Source organism: Equus quagga, chromosome 22 (assembly GCF_021613505.1).
Source record: "Equus quagga isolate Etosha38 chromosome 22, UCLA_HA_Equagga_1.0, whole genome shotgun sequence".
In the NCBI taxonomy this organism is placed as follows: domain Eukaryota; kingdom Metazoa; phylum Chordata; class Mammalia; order Perissodactyla; family Equidae; genus Equus; species Equus quagga.
In genome coordinates, this window is record NC_060288.1 from 4,770,623 (window position 1) to 4,784,441 (window position 13,819).

Consider the following 13,819-nt stretch of genomic DNA (forward strand, 5'->3'; position numbering starts at 1 on the left):
TTTTTTAAGACTTAGTACAAAAAAGGAATATAAAATATCAATAATGTTTCATAATGATTAAATGTTGAAATGATATTTTCGATCTATTGAGTTAAACAAAATATATTATTAATTTCATCTGTTTCTTTTTACTTTTTTAATACGACTATTAGAAAACTTAAAGTTGCATCTATGTCTCCTATTATGTTTCTATTGGGCAGTATTAATTTGGATCCTAGTTCGAAGTGTTCGTATGTTTATATATAATGTCCAGCGTTTTTAGCTGTGCTTAGTGGTAAGAATAGAATGAAGAGCATCTACTCCATTTAGGCCTAGAACTGAAGACGCTGCTCATCTGTTAAAATGTTTAAGATATGATTTAAAATTATTTTGTACCAATATATTAAGTTTATAAGTGTACAATTTTATCTATTTTTAATGATTTACAGAAACCCATAACTTATTATGGCAGGCTGCCTCTAAAATGGCTTCAGGTTTCCAGTTACAGACAAAATGGAATAAATACATTCCATTTTACTCCCCCTGTTAGTCATAACAAAAAAGTTTGGGGAGAAAATATATGTCAACTGCCAGAAGACTCTGAAAGGTAGGGAAAGGAAGACAGACTGGTTAGAGACCATGGGACTCAAGCAGCAACCCAGCAATGAGTTCCCTGTGGCTTTCTACTTGCCTCCTATATATATTGGCCTGAGCAATAGAGAAGCTGACAATCTTTAAATGTGGATGGGCACAAAGAAAAAAATAGCTCCAAAGAAAATTTGCCCCCTCTAGCCAAAGGACAAAGAAAAGAGCATTCTAGTAGGTCAGAAACCGTTTAACCATGGCTGCTTCTCTGGAAACAGGCACGATGTAAAAATAGTAGTACCTCTCTCCCACAGAAACAAGCACTGCAGCAGCTGAGCCAGTGGGTAAGATCCTGTCTTCACCATGCACTGTGGCGATTGAGGCAATGCCCCTCCACTAACTGGACTTGTGTGTGGAACTCTGACTTCCAGCACCCCCTCCCTGCAGTAACAAGGCGATGCCCCACTTTTCATAACTCAATAAGTGGAATCCTGTCTTCCATCCTTAGCCTCTGATGATAAGGCGGCATCTCTCACCCTTTCCAGTTTATGCTGCAGAGACCGTGGGGTGGAGACCTATCATTTGGGTAACCGACAAATGGAGCAGACAAGACTACAGCTTTTATAAACTAAATTGACATTTGACCACAGCCAACAAAAGTAAGCCAGGACATGTCTTCTATAGACATGTTGACTGTCTACTAAAATATAATATATAAATAGGAAGCAGAGTCTTTTACCACAAATGCAAAATGTGCAGAACATCATCCAAAATTACTTGTCATATACCAAGATCCAGGAAAATCTCAACTTGAATGCTAAAATACAATCAAAATAACATGAAAAGACACAGACATTGAAATTATCAGAAAAAGATTTTAAAGCACCTACCATAAAAATGCTCCAAAATGCAACTATGAACACTCTTGAAGAAAATAAATAATTAAAAATCTCAGCAAACAATAGCAGATATGAAAAAAGAAATTCTAGAAGTTCAAAATACAATCCCATAAATAAGATATCTTACTGGATAAACTCAGCAGTAGAATGGAAATGACTAATAAAAGAATCAGTGTACTTATAGATCATTAGAAATTATCCAATCAGAACAACAGAGAGAAAATGATTTAACAGAAAGACTGCCTTAGAAGCCTATGAGACAATAACAAAAGGTTTAACATTCATTTCATTGGAGTCTCAGAAGGAGAGGAAAAAGAATGTGGGGCTGAAAAACTATTTGAAGAAATAACGGCTTAAAATATTCCAACTTGGCAAATACATAAACCCACAGATTCAAGAAGCTGAGCAAATTCAAACAGTATAAACTCAAAGAAATACATACTCGGAAACAAACTTTTGAAACTAAACACAAAGGAAAAAATCTTTAAAGCAGCCAGACAAAAAATGACACATTACCTAGAGAGCAACAATGAGTCAAATGACAATAGTTTACTCCTCAGAAATCATGGAGGACAAAGGAAGTGACTGAACATTTTCAAGTGTGAAAAGAACTGTCGACACAGAATTTTATATCCAGCAAAAATACCCATCGGGAGTGAAGGTGAAATAGACATTCTGAGATGAAGGTAAACAAAGAGAATTTGTCACAAGCAAACCTGTTCTAACAGAATAGCTAAAGGAAATTCATAAGAAAGGTAATTATAATAAAAAGAAATTTGGAATACAAGAATGAAAAAAAGAAGAATGAAAAGGGTAAATACATGGGCAAATATAATGGATTATCATTATTCTTTTGAGTTTTAAAACTTGTGACAGTTGAAAGCAAAAACGATAACATTGCTAGGTAAAGTTCTCAGCATGTGCAGAGAACATTCAAGACAGCCATATCGTAGTGGGGCTCACTTTGTGGGGAGATAAAGGGACCTAAATGGTGGTAAGGTATCAACATTCCACTTGAAGTGGTAAAATGTTGATACTAGCAGACTGTGATAAGCTATGTGTTTATATTTTGATCTCTAGAAAATTTTTACAGTTTATACAGTTTTTAAAAACACTATAGGTAAATTAAAATGCAGTACTAAAAGTGTTCAAATAACCTACAGGTATTTGAAAACAAGTAACAAAGAAAGGAAAAAGAGAGGCATCAAACAGAAAACAAATAACCTAATGGCAGGCTTAAATCCTTCCATATCAATAATTACATTATATATAAATGATAAACACATCAGGATCCTGGGCAAAGATCTATGCACCACTTATCAAGCCATCTGTAGCATGTGTCCTACATATAAATGAGAGAAAGATGGGCACAGATGCTAGCTTAGGGCTAATCTTCCTCAAAAGAGAAAGAACAACAAGGGTAACAAGTATTGGCAAGGTTGCAGAGAAAAGGGAACCCTTGTGCACTATGCATGGGAATGTAAATTGGTACAGCCACTATGGAAAACAACATTGAGGTTTCTCAAAATATTAAAGATAGAACTATGATATGACCCATCAATCCCACTTCTGGGTCTATATCCAAAGGAAATGAAAACAGGATCTCAAAAAGATATCTGCACTTCCATGCTCATTGCAACATTATTCACAATAGGCAAGATATGGAAACAACCTAAGAGTCAATCAATGGATGAATGGATAAGAAGATGTGATTTTAAGAAAATATATATTATTCAGCCATAAAAAAGAAGGAAATTTGCCATTTGTGACAACATACATAGACCTTGAAGGCATTATGCTAAGTGAAATAAGTCAGACAGAAGAGAAATACTTTCTTATATGTGGAATCTAATAAAACTGAACTCATAGAAATAGAAGGTAGAATGGTGGTTACCAGGGGCTAGTGGGTGGGGGAACTGGGGAGATGTTGGTCAAAGTGTACATACTTCCAGTTAGAAGATGAATAAGTTCTGGGGATTTAGTGCACAGCATTGTATTATAAGTAACAGTACCATATTATATACTTGAAGGAGAAGATAGAAGAGAAGGAAGAAATAAACACACATCCATATCACATATAAATACAAGCACATAAACTGATAACAATGATCATCATGTATCTGGAAACAGCTCCATATATAGACTCTCAGCATGTGAACTTCATAGACTTGAACCAAGATACTCTCTAAAGACCAAGTCAACTTGATGTTACCCATAGAGGTGACATGTAGAGGTGACATGGGCACTTGTGAAAGGTCATCTATGCCTCACAAGTCAAGTTGTTTTGTGATCTATTGTGTTTGATTTTTGCTAATATTTATAGTTGTTGATGTGCAATTCTAGAACTTATGCCTCAAAAGTACAGTAGTAGTGAGAATGTTGAAAGTGCTAATAAGAAGTAGCATCAAATTTTTATAGTAAAGCTAGAGATGATGGTGATAAATATAATTATCAATCAAAAGTAAATAGTACCTGTTATTATGGAATAAATGGCTCAACAGAAGGAATAATTGTGAAGGAGAAAGAGCAATTTTAGCAAAACATGAATAGCTCTATGCCTAAGATACAGGAAAAAATATTTCCAGGATGTGAAGATAGTTTTCTCTGAATTGTCTGATTTCAAAAAATATCCATATACACACATATATATATATAAAAGCATAAAAAGGCTAGATGCATTTAGGGCAGACACTTACCAATAACTAATTCCCATTCAGTGGGAATAATAAAACCCAGGTAAGAGTATTTTAAATGATTCATATGAAGTCCCTAACTTGTGGGCATATGGGAGGCCTTCAGTAAGTGGAAGATATTATTGGAAAATGCCTTCTAATTGCTAATCATTATAATCAATACCAAAATTAAATATCAGGCAGAGGAATATTTCACCATGCCTGGCACATAGTAAGGTGTACAGTGAATGTTAGTCTTTTTGCCTCCTTTTTACTTATTCCATTAATTTGAGTAGGAAATGCACACAAAAAACTATTTCATAAGGAAATAAGAGATTAATCATTAAGCATTTGCTTATTTTTACATAATGAATGACTGAATTCTATTTAACTTGTTTCTTAAAATATTCAATTCCTACCTCAGAAATGAGTTTCCCAGTAGCAGATTTGATCCGTATAGAAGTGTTTATTTTCCTTTCTTTCTTTTTTTTGGTGAGGAAGATTGTCCCTGAGCTAACATCTGTTGCCAACCTTCCTCCTTTTGCTTGAGGAATATTGTCCCTGAGCTAACATCTGTGCCAATCTTTCCTCTATATGTGGGATGCTGCCACAGCATGGCTTGATAAGCGATGTGTAGGTCCATGCCCAGGATCCAAACCTGTGAACCCCTGGCTGCTGAAGTGAAACGCACGAACCCAACCACTAGGCCTTTGGGCCAGCCCTGATTTCTCATTTTTGTTAGGAAGATTTTGCAAAGGTATACCAAAAATGTTTAAATAAAGACAAAAATACATACATAATGGGAATATATGTAAGCTCCTGCCCATGGCTCTTATAGGTGAGCAACAATGACCAGAAAACAGAATGAATGGAAAATAGACTTTTCAGTCATCACAAGATTTCATGAATGTACCTCAGGTAAGAAAAATAAGTAATACATAATACATTGTTAAACGTGGAAGAACACAGTACATTTGAGGGAGTCAAGCATTCTGATCATAGTTAGATGATGATATTTGGTGGCAGGCTAACCTGATAAACTTTCAAATTGTAAAACTGAACTGGGTAAGAAATTACAGAATTCTAACAGAGAAACTGAGCTCATAAAACTGCTAACAGAAGATTAAGATCAAGAATCGATTATACAAGACTGTGTGAAGTGAGGATGATTACAATTTTTTATAACTTTTGTTTGAAATATTATTGAGTTTTTGATGTTTTGTTTTGTTTTCTCAGATTTAAGGCATATGCCAACTATGACTTATAGCAATTTGGTGAAATTATACCTTTATGAGCACAACTTAAACATTTATCTTTTTTCCCCTGCCTGATCCCTCCAGAATTTGGAAACTCTGTGAGTGAGTATGGTTATTTCGTGGCAATATAGTTATTTGCATAAGTTCAATAAGAATCTGTTCTCCTTATAACAGGACACATTGGTTATCTTAACAAGTCTTTGATTGGAATGTCATATTTTAGACAAACATACAGGCTCAGATATGACAAGACAGCTTTTCAGGAACAAAGATTGGACTTTCTGGAATAAAGCCACTTGGAAATGTTTGCCTGGTCCTTGTTTACAGAAATTCTGGCAATCTTACCTCGTAAGTAAGGAAGCTAGCTTATCTGGCAGGTGCAAGGAAACTTAGTATATTTTGGGGGACCTTGAGAAGAGAGGAGTCCACCCAAACCTGTAGGTATTTCAGGCAAAATCTGATGACAAGTCCTTGGCTTGGCTTTCTGGCCACGAGAGGTCTTTAAAGTTCAATCTGAGATTTCTCATAAAAATTCCAGCAAACCAGATTTAAAAGAGCCTATATGATCAATTGCTATTTTTGCTGCACTTATGTAAATACTTGGCCCAAGTTGTATTGAAACTCCACTTATTTTACAAACCAGTTAATCTTAATTTGGCTATCTTGTAAACATGAAGGTGATTTTAGAGAGAAAAATTATGTTTCAGTAGAAGCTATAGTACACATTCATGGATATTAGATTCTAGCTCTTCTCTTCTACAAGATTCACCCATTACTAATCACAAGGTCTCCTTGTGGCCATCCATCTCTGACACCTGGGAGCCCCCTGGCCACAATCAAACCTTTTCCTTCAACTCTAATTCCCAAATACCAGCTAGATTTCCCTTGTCACAGGTGGTTCATAAACAACAAGTTCCAAAGTTAAAGTCTCCAACCTATCGATACACACAGGATGGACTATAGCAAATTTGGGATGAATATATTTGGCTTATGCCTACTAGTTGTCAACTCAGTCAAAAGGCCACTCTATGTTGGGAACAAACCAATCACATCCATCATATGGGTTCTCTTATCATAGCCTTAAAAAATACTGATTGGTTTGGGACTGACTGGGATACATGGCCCTGCATATGTTGGTTAGCTCCTAATGGCGCTCAGTGGTTATGTGGCTCCAACTTATGGCCTTGGCTACCACCTGGATGGATTGGACGATGCACCCTAGGCTTTGCCTGGATGCAAGGTAGAACTACATTTACTATATCTCCTCCTGCTAACCTACCCAACTTGCCACAGCGCTGGACCTGCTCTGTCTTCCACTGGTATGATCACTTTGCTTCAATTCTCCTTCCCCAATTAGGAATCAAAAGTGTCATCTGGCACATGGAAGCTCTAAACAAATTTACTATGAAGGCATTAAATGATACACAACATAGCTTTTCACTGCTCAATTTAGAAGTATCCCAAATGCATAAAGCAGTCCTCCAAAACCAAATGGCACTGGATGTCTTGACAGCAGCACAGGGGGGCACTTGTGCCATTATAAAAACTGAATGTTGTGTCTATATTCCTGACTACCATCAAAATATCTCTGGCTTCCTATCTCATATGAGCCACCAAATTAAATCCATGCCTTACCCTACCCTATCTCTAAATGATTAGTTGAACTCTTGGTCAGGACCAGGTTTCTGGACAATATCAAAACCTTATTCATTGGGTTCATCATATTGCTTGTATTTCTACTTATAACTTCTTGTCTATTTCGTTGTCTTCTGCATGTCAACAAAGTTTCACCTTCCTGGACCACCTCTCATCAAATGATACTCTAATCTCCAGAGGCTCTGTATACCTTGTCAGCCTTGGATTCCACGGGCACAACCTACCCATCTACTGAACTTTCTACCTGTAGCTATGGCCCCATCTAGGGACAGCTCTATGACCTGTACAGCTGGAAGTAGTTACAGAAGACTGACCAGTTTCCATATCCCCAAAAGATTTCAGGGCCAAATGGGTTTGGGGGGGGGTTATGATGAGGATTATTTTGGGCTAGTTACTTTTGAAAACTACAGATGGGAAGAAGGCTCTGAGAAGTGGAATTTGCTTGCCCTTTGTTGGGAGTCATTTACATTTGCAAGGGAGATCTCCATCTGTAGGGGTGTCTCCCTCTCTGCACCAGGAAGAGGGGAGAAAGACCTTATCTCTAGAAATTCTTAATTGGGAAGGTAAGGACATCCTGACTTAATCCAGTCTGATCCTTATCTAAAGTTATAGGACCACCCAATAACCAGACCCCACCTGCACTGATACCATTACAACTTTTTTTTACATATTCTTTCCTTTGTCTTGTAAAGAAATAACTCACATACCTATGCCTTATAAATTTAGCACTAACCCTCAACACACTGCAGGTCTTACTCCCCATGGGTCCTGTCCCCATGCTATTCCATACTATTTTCTGAATAAAGGAGCACTACTGCCAGACCTTGAGAGTCCAAGAAATCTTTCGACTCCTCAGGTCACCAATCCCACATCAGATATGATGTAATGCATCTTTAGAAGCCAATTCCAAGTTCCTCAATACAAGCTGGTTTGCCATTTTTCCTTAGAAGTTTTAAATACCACTAAGGTGATTTGTGTTTTTTTTTTTTTTGTATTTAAAAGTGTTGAAACAATTTCTTATTTATTGGAATGAGGATAAGCTAGAATTAAAATATAGATTATATGCACTCCTTATTAAAGTCTATAATTATAGTTCAGAATCAAGTTTACACCTGGGTGACACTGGAAGTTAATTTTTGAAATCATATATTGCAGAAGCAAAATAAAACATGATATTGTACATTTACTTAGAGAAAACTCAATATTAACATATTGGTTGTATATTTAAGTTAGTGCTAGGTAGCATTATAAAAAAGTAGATGTTTGTGAAAACTGCATTTTTCAGGATATCTTAGTATCAAAGCAATCATCTTTTGGGAATGGAATTAGAATTGCTCAAAGCCCCTCACCTATAAAATTATTTTAAAAAATATATAATAACACATTAACCACACCTATACACCTATTCCATGCTTTTGCAGGACTTTTATCTTGTATTCCTTACTTAAATTTATCCAGAATAGAGTAAAAATAAACCTTCACACTTCATTAACAAAATAACAAAATTTGTAGTCTGGTAAGTTGCCTTGACCCCCTAAATCATTGTTTTCTCATCTGTTACTAAATGATCATCTATTACTGAACATTCAGCTAATGGACATTTATAGAAAATTTATATTAATAGTAAATGTATTTTAATCTGCTTCAGAGAAATATTCTATGGCTTTAAATGCACATTTGAAAAGCTAGGATGAATTTTTTGTTTTAAGTGCTAATTTTACAGGGTTATATTATCTTTAATATGTAATATTGTGTTATTGTGATTTATAATAAGAAATATATACTTAGTCTTTATCTCTGTTACTGGCACAGAGCTCCAATGGATTCCTAAGTGAGGAGAGTGACAAACATGCCTTTTGTTATGTTAATGAGGTGACTTTGGGCCACACCTAAGGATGGGGGGTGGTTGCCAACAGAGCCAACCATGCGAATAGAGGGTTGGAACATTCAGTCCCTCCCTCCAACCTCCAGGGAAGGGAGAAAAGCCAGAGATTGAGTTCAATGATAATGGCCAGTGAGTTAATCAATCATGCCCATGTAATGAAGCCTCCATAATAACCCAAAAAGGATGGCATTCAGAGAGCTTCTGGGTTGGTGAACACGTGGAGATGTGGGGAGAGTGGCACACTCAGAGAGGGCATGGAAGCTCTGTGCCCTTTCCCCATATGTTGCCTTATTCATTTTTTCCATCTGTCTGTTCTTGAGTTATATCCTTTAATCATAAACCTTTAATTTGGTAAGTAAAACATTTCTCTGAGTTCTGTGAGCTGCTCCAGCAAATTAATTGTGAAAATTGACTTTAGTGGAGCCATTTTAAAATAGAGGCAGAGCTGCCTTTCTAGAGAAACTGCTTTGCTATCTTGAAACTTGGACTGGGCCAAAACAGCAATTGTTTTACAAGCAATTGTTTGATAAATCAGCAGGAGAACAGACATCCTGATCACAAAGACTGAAGACTGTGGACTTGCTGAAGACAGAATCAATAGTCAATCAATGTTTAGCCAAGACTAGCTCTCTGTCTCCAATTCCAATTAAAATTCTTTGTAATACACCCTCCCTTTTTGCCTTTAAAAGCTCCTGATTTTTACTCCCTGGTGGGACACTATTTGGGTTTCTACTTGAATCTGTGCTCCCCTGAACTGCAATTATTTGATCCCAAATAAGTGCTTTGCCTTTTAAACTGGTTTCTAATTTTGTAGGTTGACATAATAGAACCCAAGGAGGTGGCTATGGGAACCTGCAGTCTATAGCTGGTAGGTCAGAAGTACAGTTGACAATCTGGACTTGTGATTGGCATCAGAAGTGGAGGCAGTCCTGTGGGACTGAGCCCTTAACCTGTGGCATCTGATGCTTTCTCTGGGTAGATAGTGTCAGAATTGAGTTGAATTGTAGGATACCCAGCTGATGTCAGAGAATTGCTTGCTGTTGTGGGGAAATCTCCCATGGCCCTCACACCAGAATTTGCTGCAGAAGCTTATGTACCCAATTTTGTTTTAAAATGAAACCGCCACACATACACTAGTAAGTACACTAATCAGTTTTTAAGAAAGAGGAGATAATGACTGTCAACCCATCTTTCTTAACTTCAGTAAAGAATTTATCTAAGATACTGGCACATTTGTTATATTCACTCTCAGGAGGATTACATTCTTTGCAATTGGTAAAAACTACCATGAAAAATTTCTTAAGCATGGAATAAGTATTATTTAGGCATTTGCTTCTGGTTTTTAGATTACTGGAGATCTAGTGAGGCTTATAACTTCATAATATCCAAGAATTTTTCTTCTTTCCATAAGTTCAAGGAAAGGCCAAGAGCTTCATGGGCTTTTAAAGTGTTTTTGGATGCATATGAGCAGGTTGTAAAGCTGATCGGGATCCTTTCCATTCAGTTTCCAGCTGGTCTCTCTGACAACTGTAGGGGAGGAAGACATTTCCTCTACCATCTCTGGGTTCATCTGGCCGGAGAACGAATTAAATTCACATGAGACAGAATAGCAGGAGAAAATTAAACAAAGCTTTATGAGGACCATGGCCCGGGGCATTTCTTCCAGAAGGAAGAAAGGGCACTGAAGAAGTGGGGTGCACAGAGTGTTTATATACCCCCAAACAGGATGTTTCACATATGATTGAAATGTCCCTCCCACAATAGTCCCAAGATTGGCCTGTCAGCACAGCGCTTTATGGACACAGCAGGTAGTGGGTCTGCTATCTTGGCGGGCATAGCAGGAGGCAAGTCTATTGTCTCAAGCTGGGTGGTCACAGGTGAGCACAGCAATCAGTTCCCAGCCTAAGGAAAGATGCTTAATCCTTAAGGAAACGCCAACGTTGGGAGGGGGAGGGAAGTTGCACCTTTATCTCAAGGGCCTTTGTTCTTGCCATAGTAAATGTTTAAAGCAGATATACAATGCGTGCTCAATGGCCACAGTCAGGCCCTTTTGGTAAAAAGCAAAGTCAGGCTGAATTTGGTTTACACCAAATGGCTTCCTCATGTACTCCAACACATCCCATTGCTTGCCATTTCTATTTGTCAACGTATAGATGGGAGAGGCTCAGGCAAGCCGAGCAACTCGCCAAAATGGCCAAAACCACCACCCCAAACATCATATCCAGCTAAAGACAAAGGAGGATGTTGGGGATGGGGGGAGTCAGTTACAGGAGGTTACCAGACAAGCACGATAAACAAATGCAGATTTAAGTCCTTGCCTTCTCCATTGATTAAGAGTTTCTAGAGATAAGGTCATCTCTCCTTCTTCCTGCTACAGAGAGGGAGATATCTTTACAGATGGAGAGTTCCTTTACAATGTAAATGTCTCTTACAAAGGGTAAGTAAATTCTGCTTTTCAGTTGCTTTCCTGTCTGCAAAGTAACGAGCCCCAAATAATCATCATGCCAAAAAGACATATCTTGGGGTGGCCAATTCCAGGCCCCCACACCCCAGAAATGCTTTCTATAAGAATCTGTCCAACTCTATCTTTAAAAGATGAAAGTCTAAGGTAGACTTTTTGAATCTCAGCCTGTTACATTTCTATCACTTTTCTAAGTATTTCTCTCTATAATTAAATGGTGACAGAAAATTCTGTTTACAGGATCTGAGTATTTAACTAATATAGAAGTAGCTTCTTCACAATCTTTAATAGAGTCAAAATATATGGTTTTAATTTTAACTTCTTTGCAGAAACTCTGAAATATCCACTTAAATAGTCACCTGTCTCTGTGGCATTGTTCAGGATTTGATGTTTCATACAATACTCTTTCAAACAATTCAAGCAGTTGAGTTCCATAGCCCTTAACTCGGCCATTTTAAGTTATAGTGCAGATAGACTCTGTGAATCCTATGGATGGCAGTGTTACTGAAACCAAAGTGGGTTCCTTCTGGTAAGTTAAACCAGACTGTCCACCAGAAGTAGTCTCACAAAGTAAAGCATCTTTGTGGCAAATAGGAGACCATGAGGAATCATTTCCAGAGTCATGGCATCCCCAAACAAGGGGAAGAGGAGGCCTTCATTTTAGATAAGGAATGAATATTCAAAAAGGAGAGGTGTGTATTTGCTTGCGCATGCTCAGCTGGAAAACATGATCCACATACACTGTAGGTTATGGTAATAAGGTCTAAGCTCCTCCTGGAGAGATCTTAGCATTAAAAATGAGGCAAAGGTCACAAACGTAGCTCTCAGCTCTTGTAGCGAGGCTTGGTGTGGTTCAGGGTGGCTAATGATTGTACCTCCTTAACATAACAAGAGGAAAAAAATTTGGAAAAGGAAAAATATCCAAACCTACCCTTGAGTTCCTTGGGGTAACTAGTTGGTGACAGGAGCATATGGAATAAGACACCACCAATTAATTACAATGGGACTTTTAATTAAAGGTTTCTTTAAGTCAATCAGATGCAACAGGACCTCCTTGGGCTTTTTGGTTCAGGGAATTACAAAGCCCATGAAGTTCAATTACACCCCTGTGGCTCTACCAGCTTCTCTGTCTCTTCTTTGGCCAATATGTCAACAGAAAGTTTGTTCATGTTCTAATATTGAAGCTGGTGCACAATGGTTTACACGTTCTCCTTGATCAGTTATACTGGAATATCCTCCGTAACTCTGGGCTTATTGAGCTCTTCCAGGGTATGCGGGTCATTTATTTTCTCTTTTTTTCTCATTTTACCTCAAGTCTAGAAGAGACGTTGTAGGCGGGAATGGTGCTTCTCTCATTTGGTTGCTCAAGGGAAAAATAAATTTCATGACACAGTCCCACCACAAGTGTGATCTAAGAACTGTTTGGATACCTAGCCAATCAGTTCTCTAAGAAGCTGACAGAAAAACTTGATCCCAGAAGGGAAAATTCTGACTTGAGTGTAAAGGAATTTCACCAATTCAATGCTGGTCACAGTTCTCCTCCCATTAGAATGCCAAGTCAGCTAAACTGTTAGGCACAGACAAGTAATAAAGGTCTATAAGGATCAGGACTGATGTTAACTAGAGAGTCCAGGTAAATTCCATGAGTACTGTCTTCAATTCTGTCCACTTGACTGTTTCTTCACCCTCCTCTAAGAGTATATTCCAAGAGGCTGGAGTTAGTGTGTCTGCCATCCTTAGCTATTTGGAAGTGAGGGTGGTGGAGCCATCCATAAATTATGTACCAGCTGTGAGGTCAGAGAAGAGTGCCTCATAAGAGGTGAGGTTCCAGGATACCATCTATTTCTCATATGGAGAGATGAATCTCGTTTGTCATTTCAATGGCACTCTCATTTCCCATCTAACTTTACGGGGTTTCAGGTTAGCCATGATCCAATGCAGGTTAGTATTTTGGGTTGCAGAAGAACTTGGTGAAATTTGTGAGTCATTCTGTTTCAAATGAAGTCTAATAGACACCTAGCAATAGCACTTCCAACTGAGTACCCACTATGGCAGAATCAGGAAAACTACACCTTTACCCTCTCTCCAGGACCTGCTAAAAATCATACCACCACAGCATCAAAGAATGACACCTGGACAGTCATATCCTGATCTACTTGATAAGAGCCCAAAGGATTAGAGACATTAATAGGCCACTTACTGTAGGAAGAATTCTAAAGATATCCCTCCAAGATTCCTATCTCCTAGTTATTCAATCAAATGCTAATCAAAGTATTCCTGTGAACGGACTTAGCAGATGTCAAGTTGGGGACATTAAGATAGGGAGATATTCCCGGGCACACACTATAATTCTAAGGTAACCACTAAAAGAAAAAATTTAAAACTACTTAGCTGTCATGCCAATAAAGAAGGAAAACGAAATAATA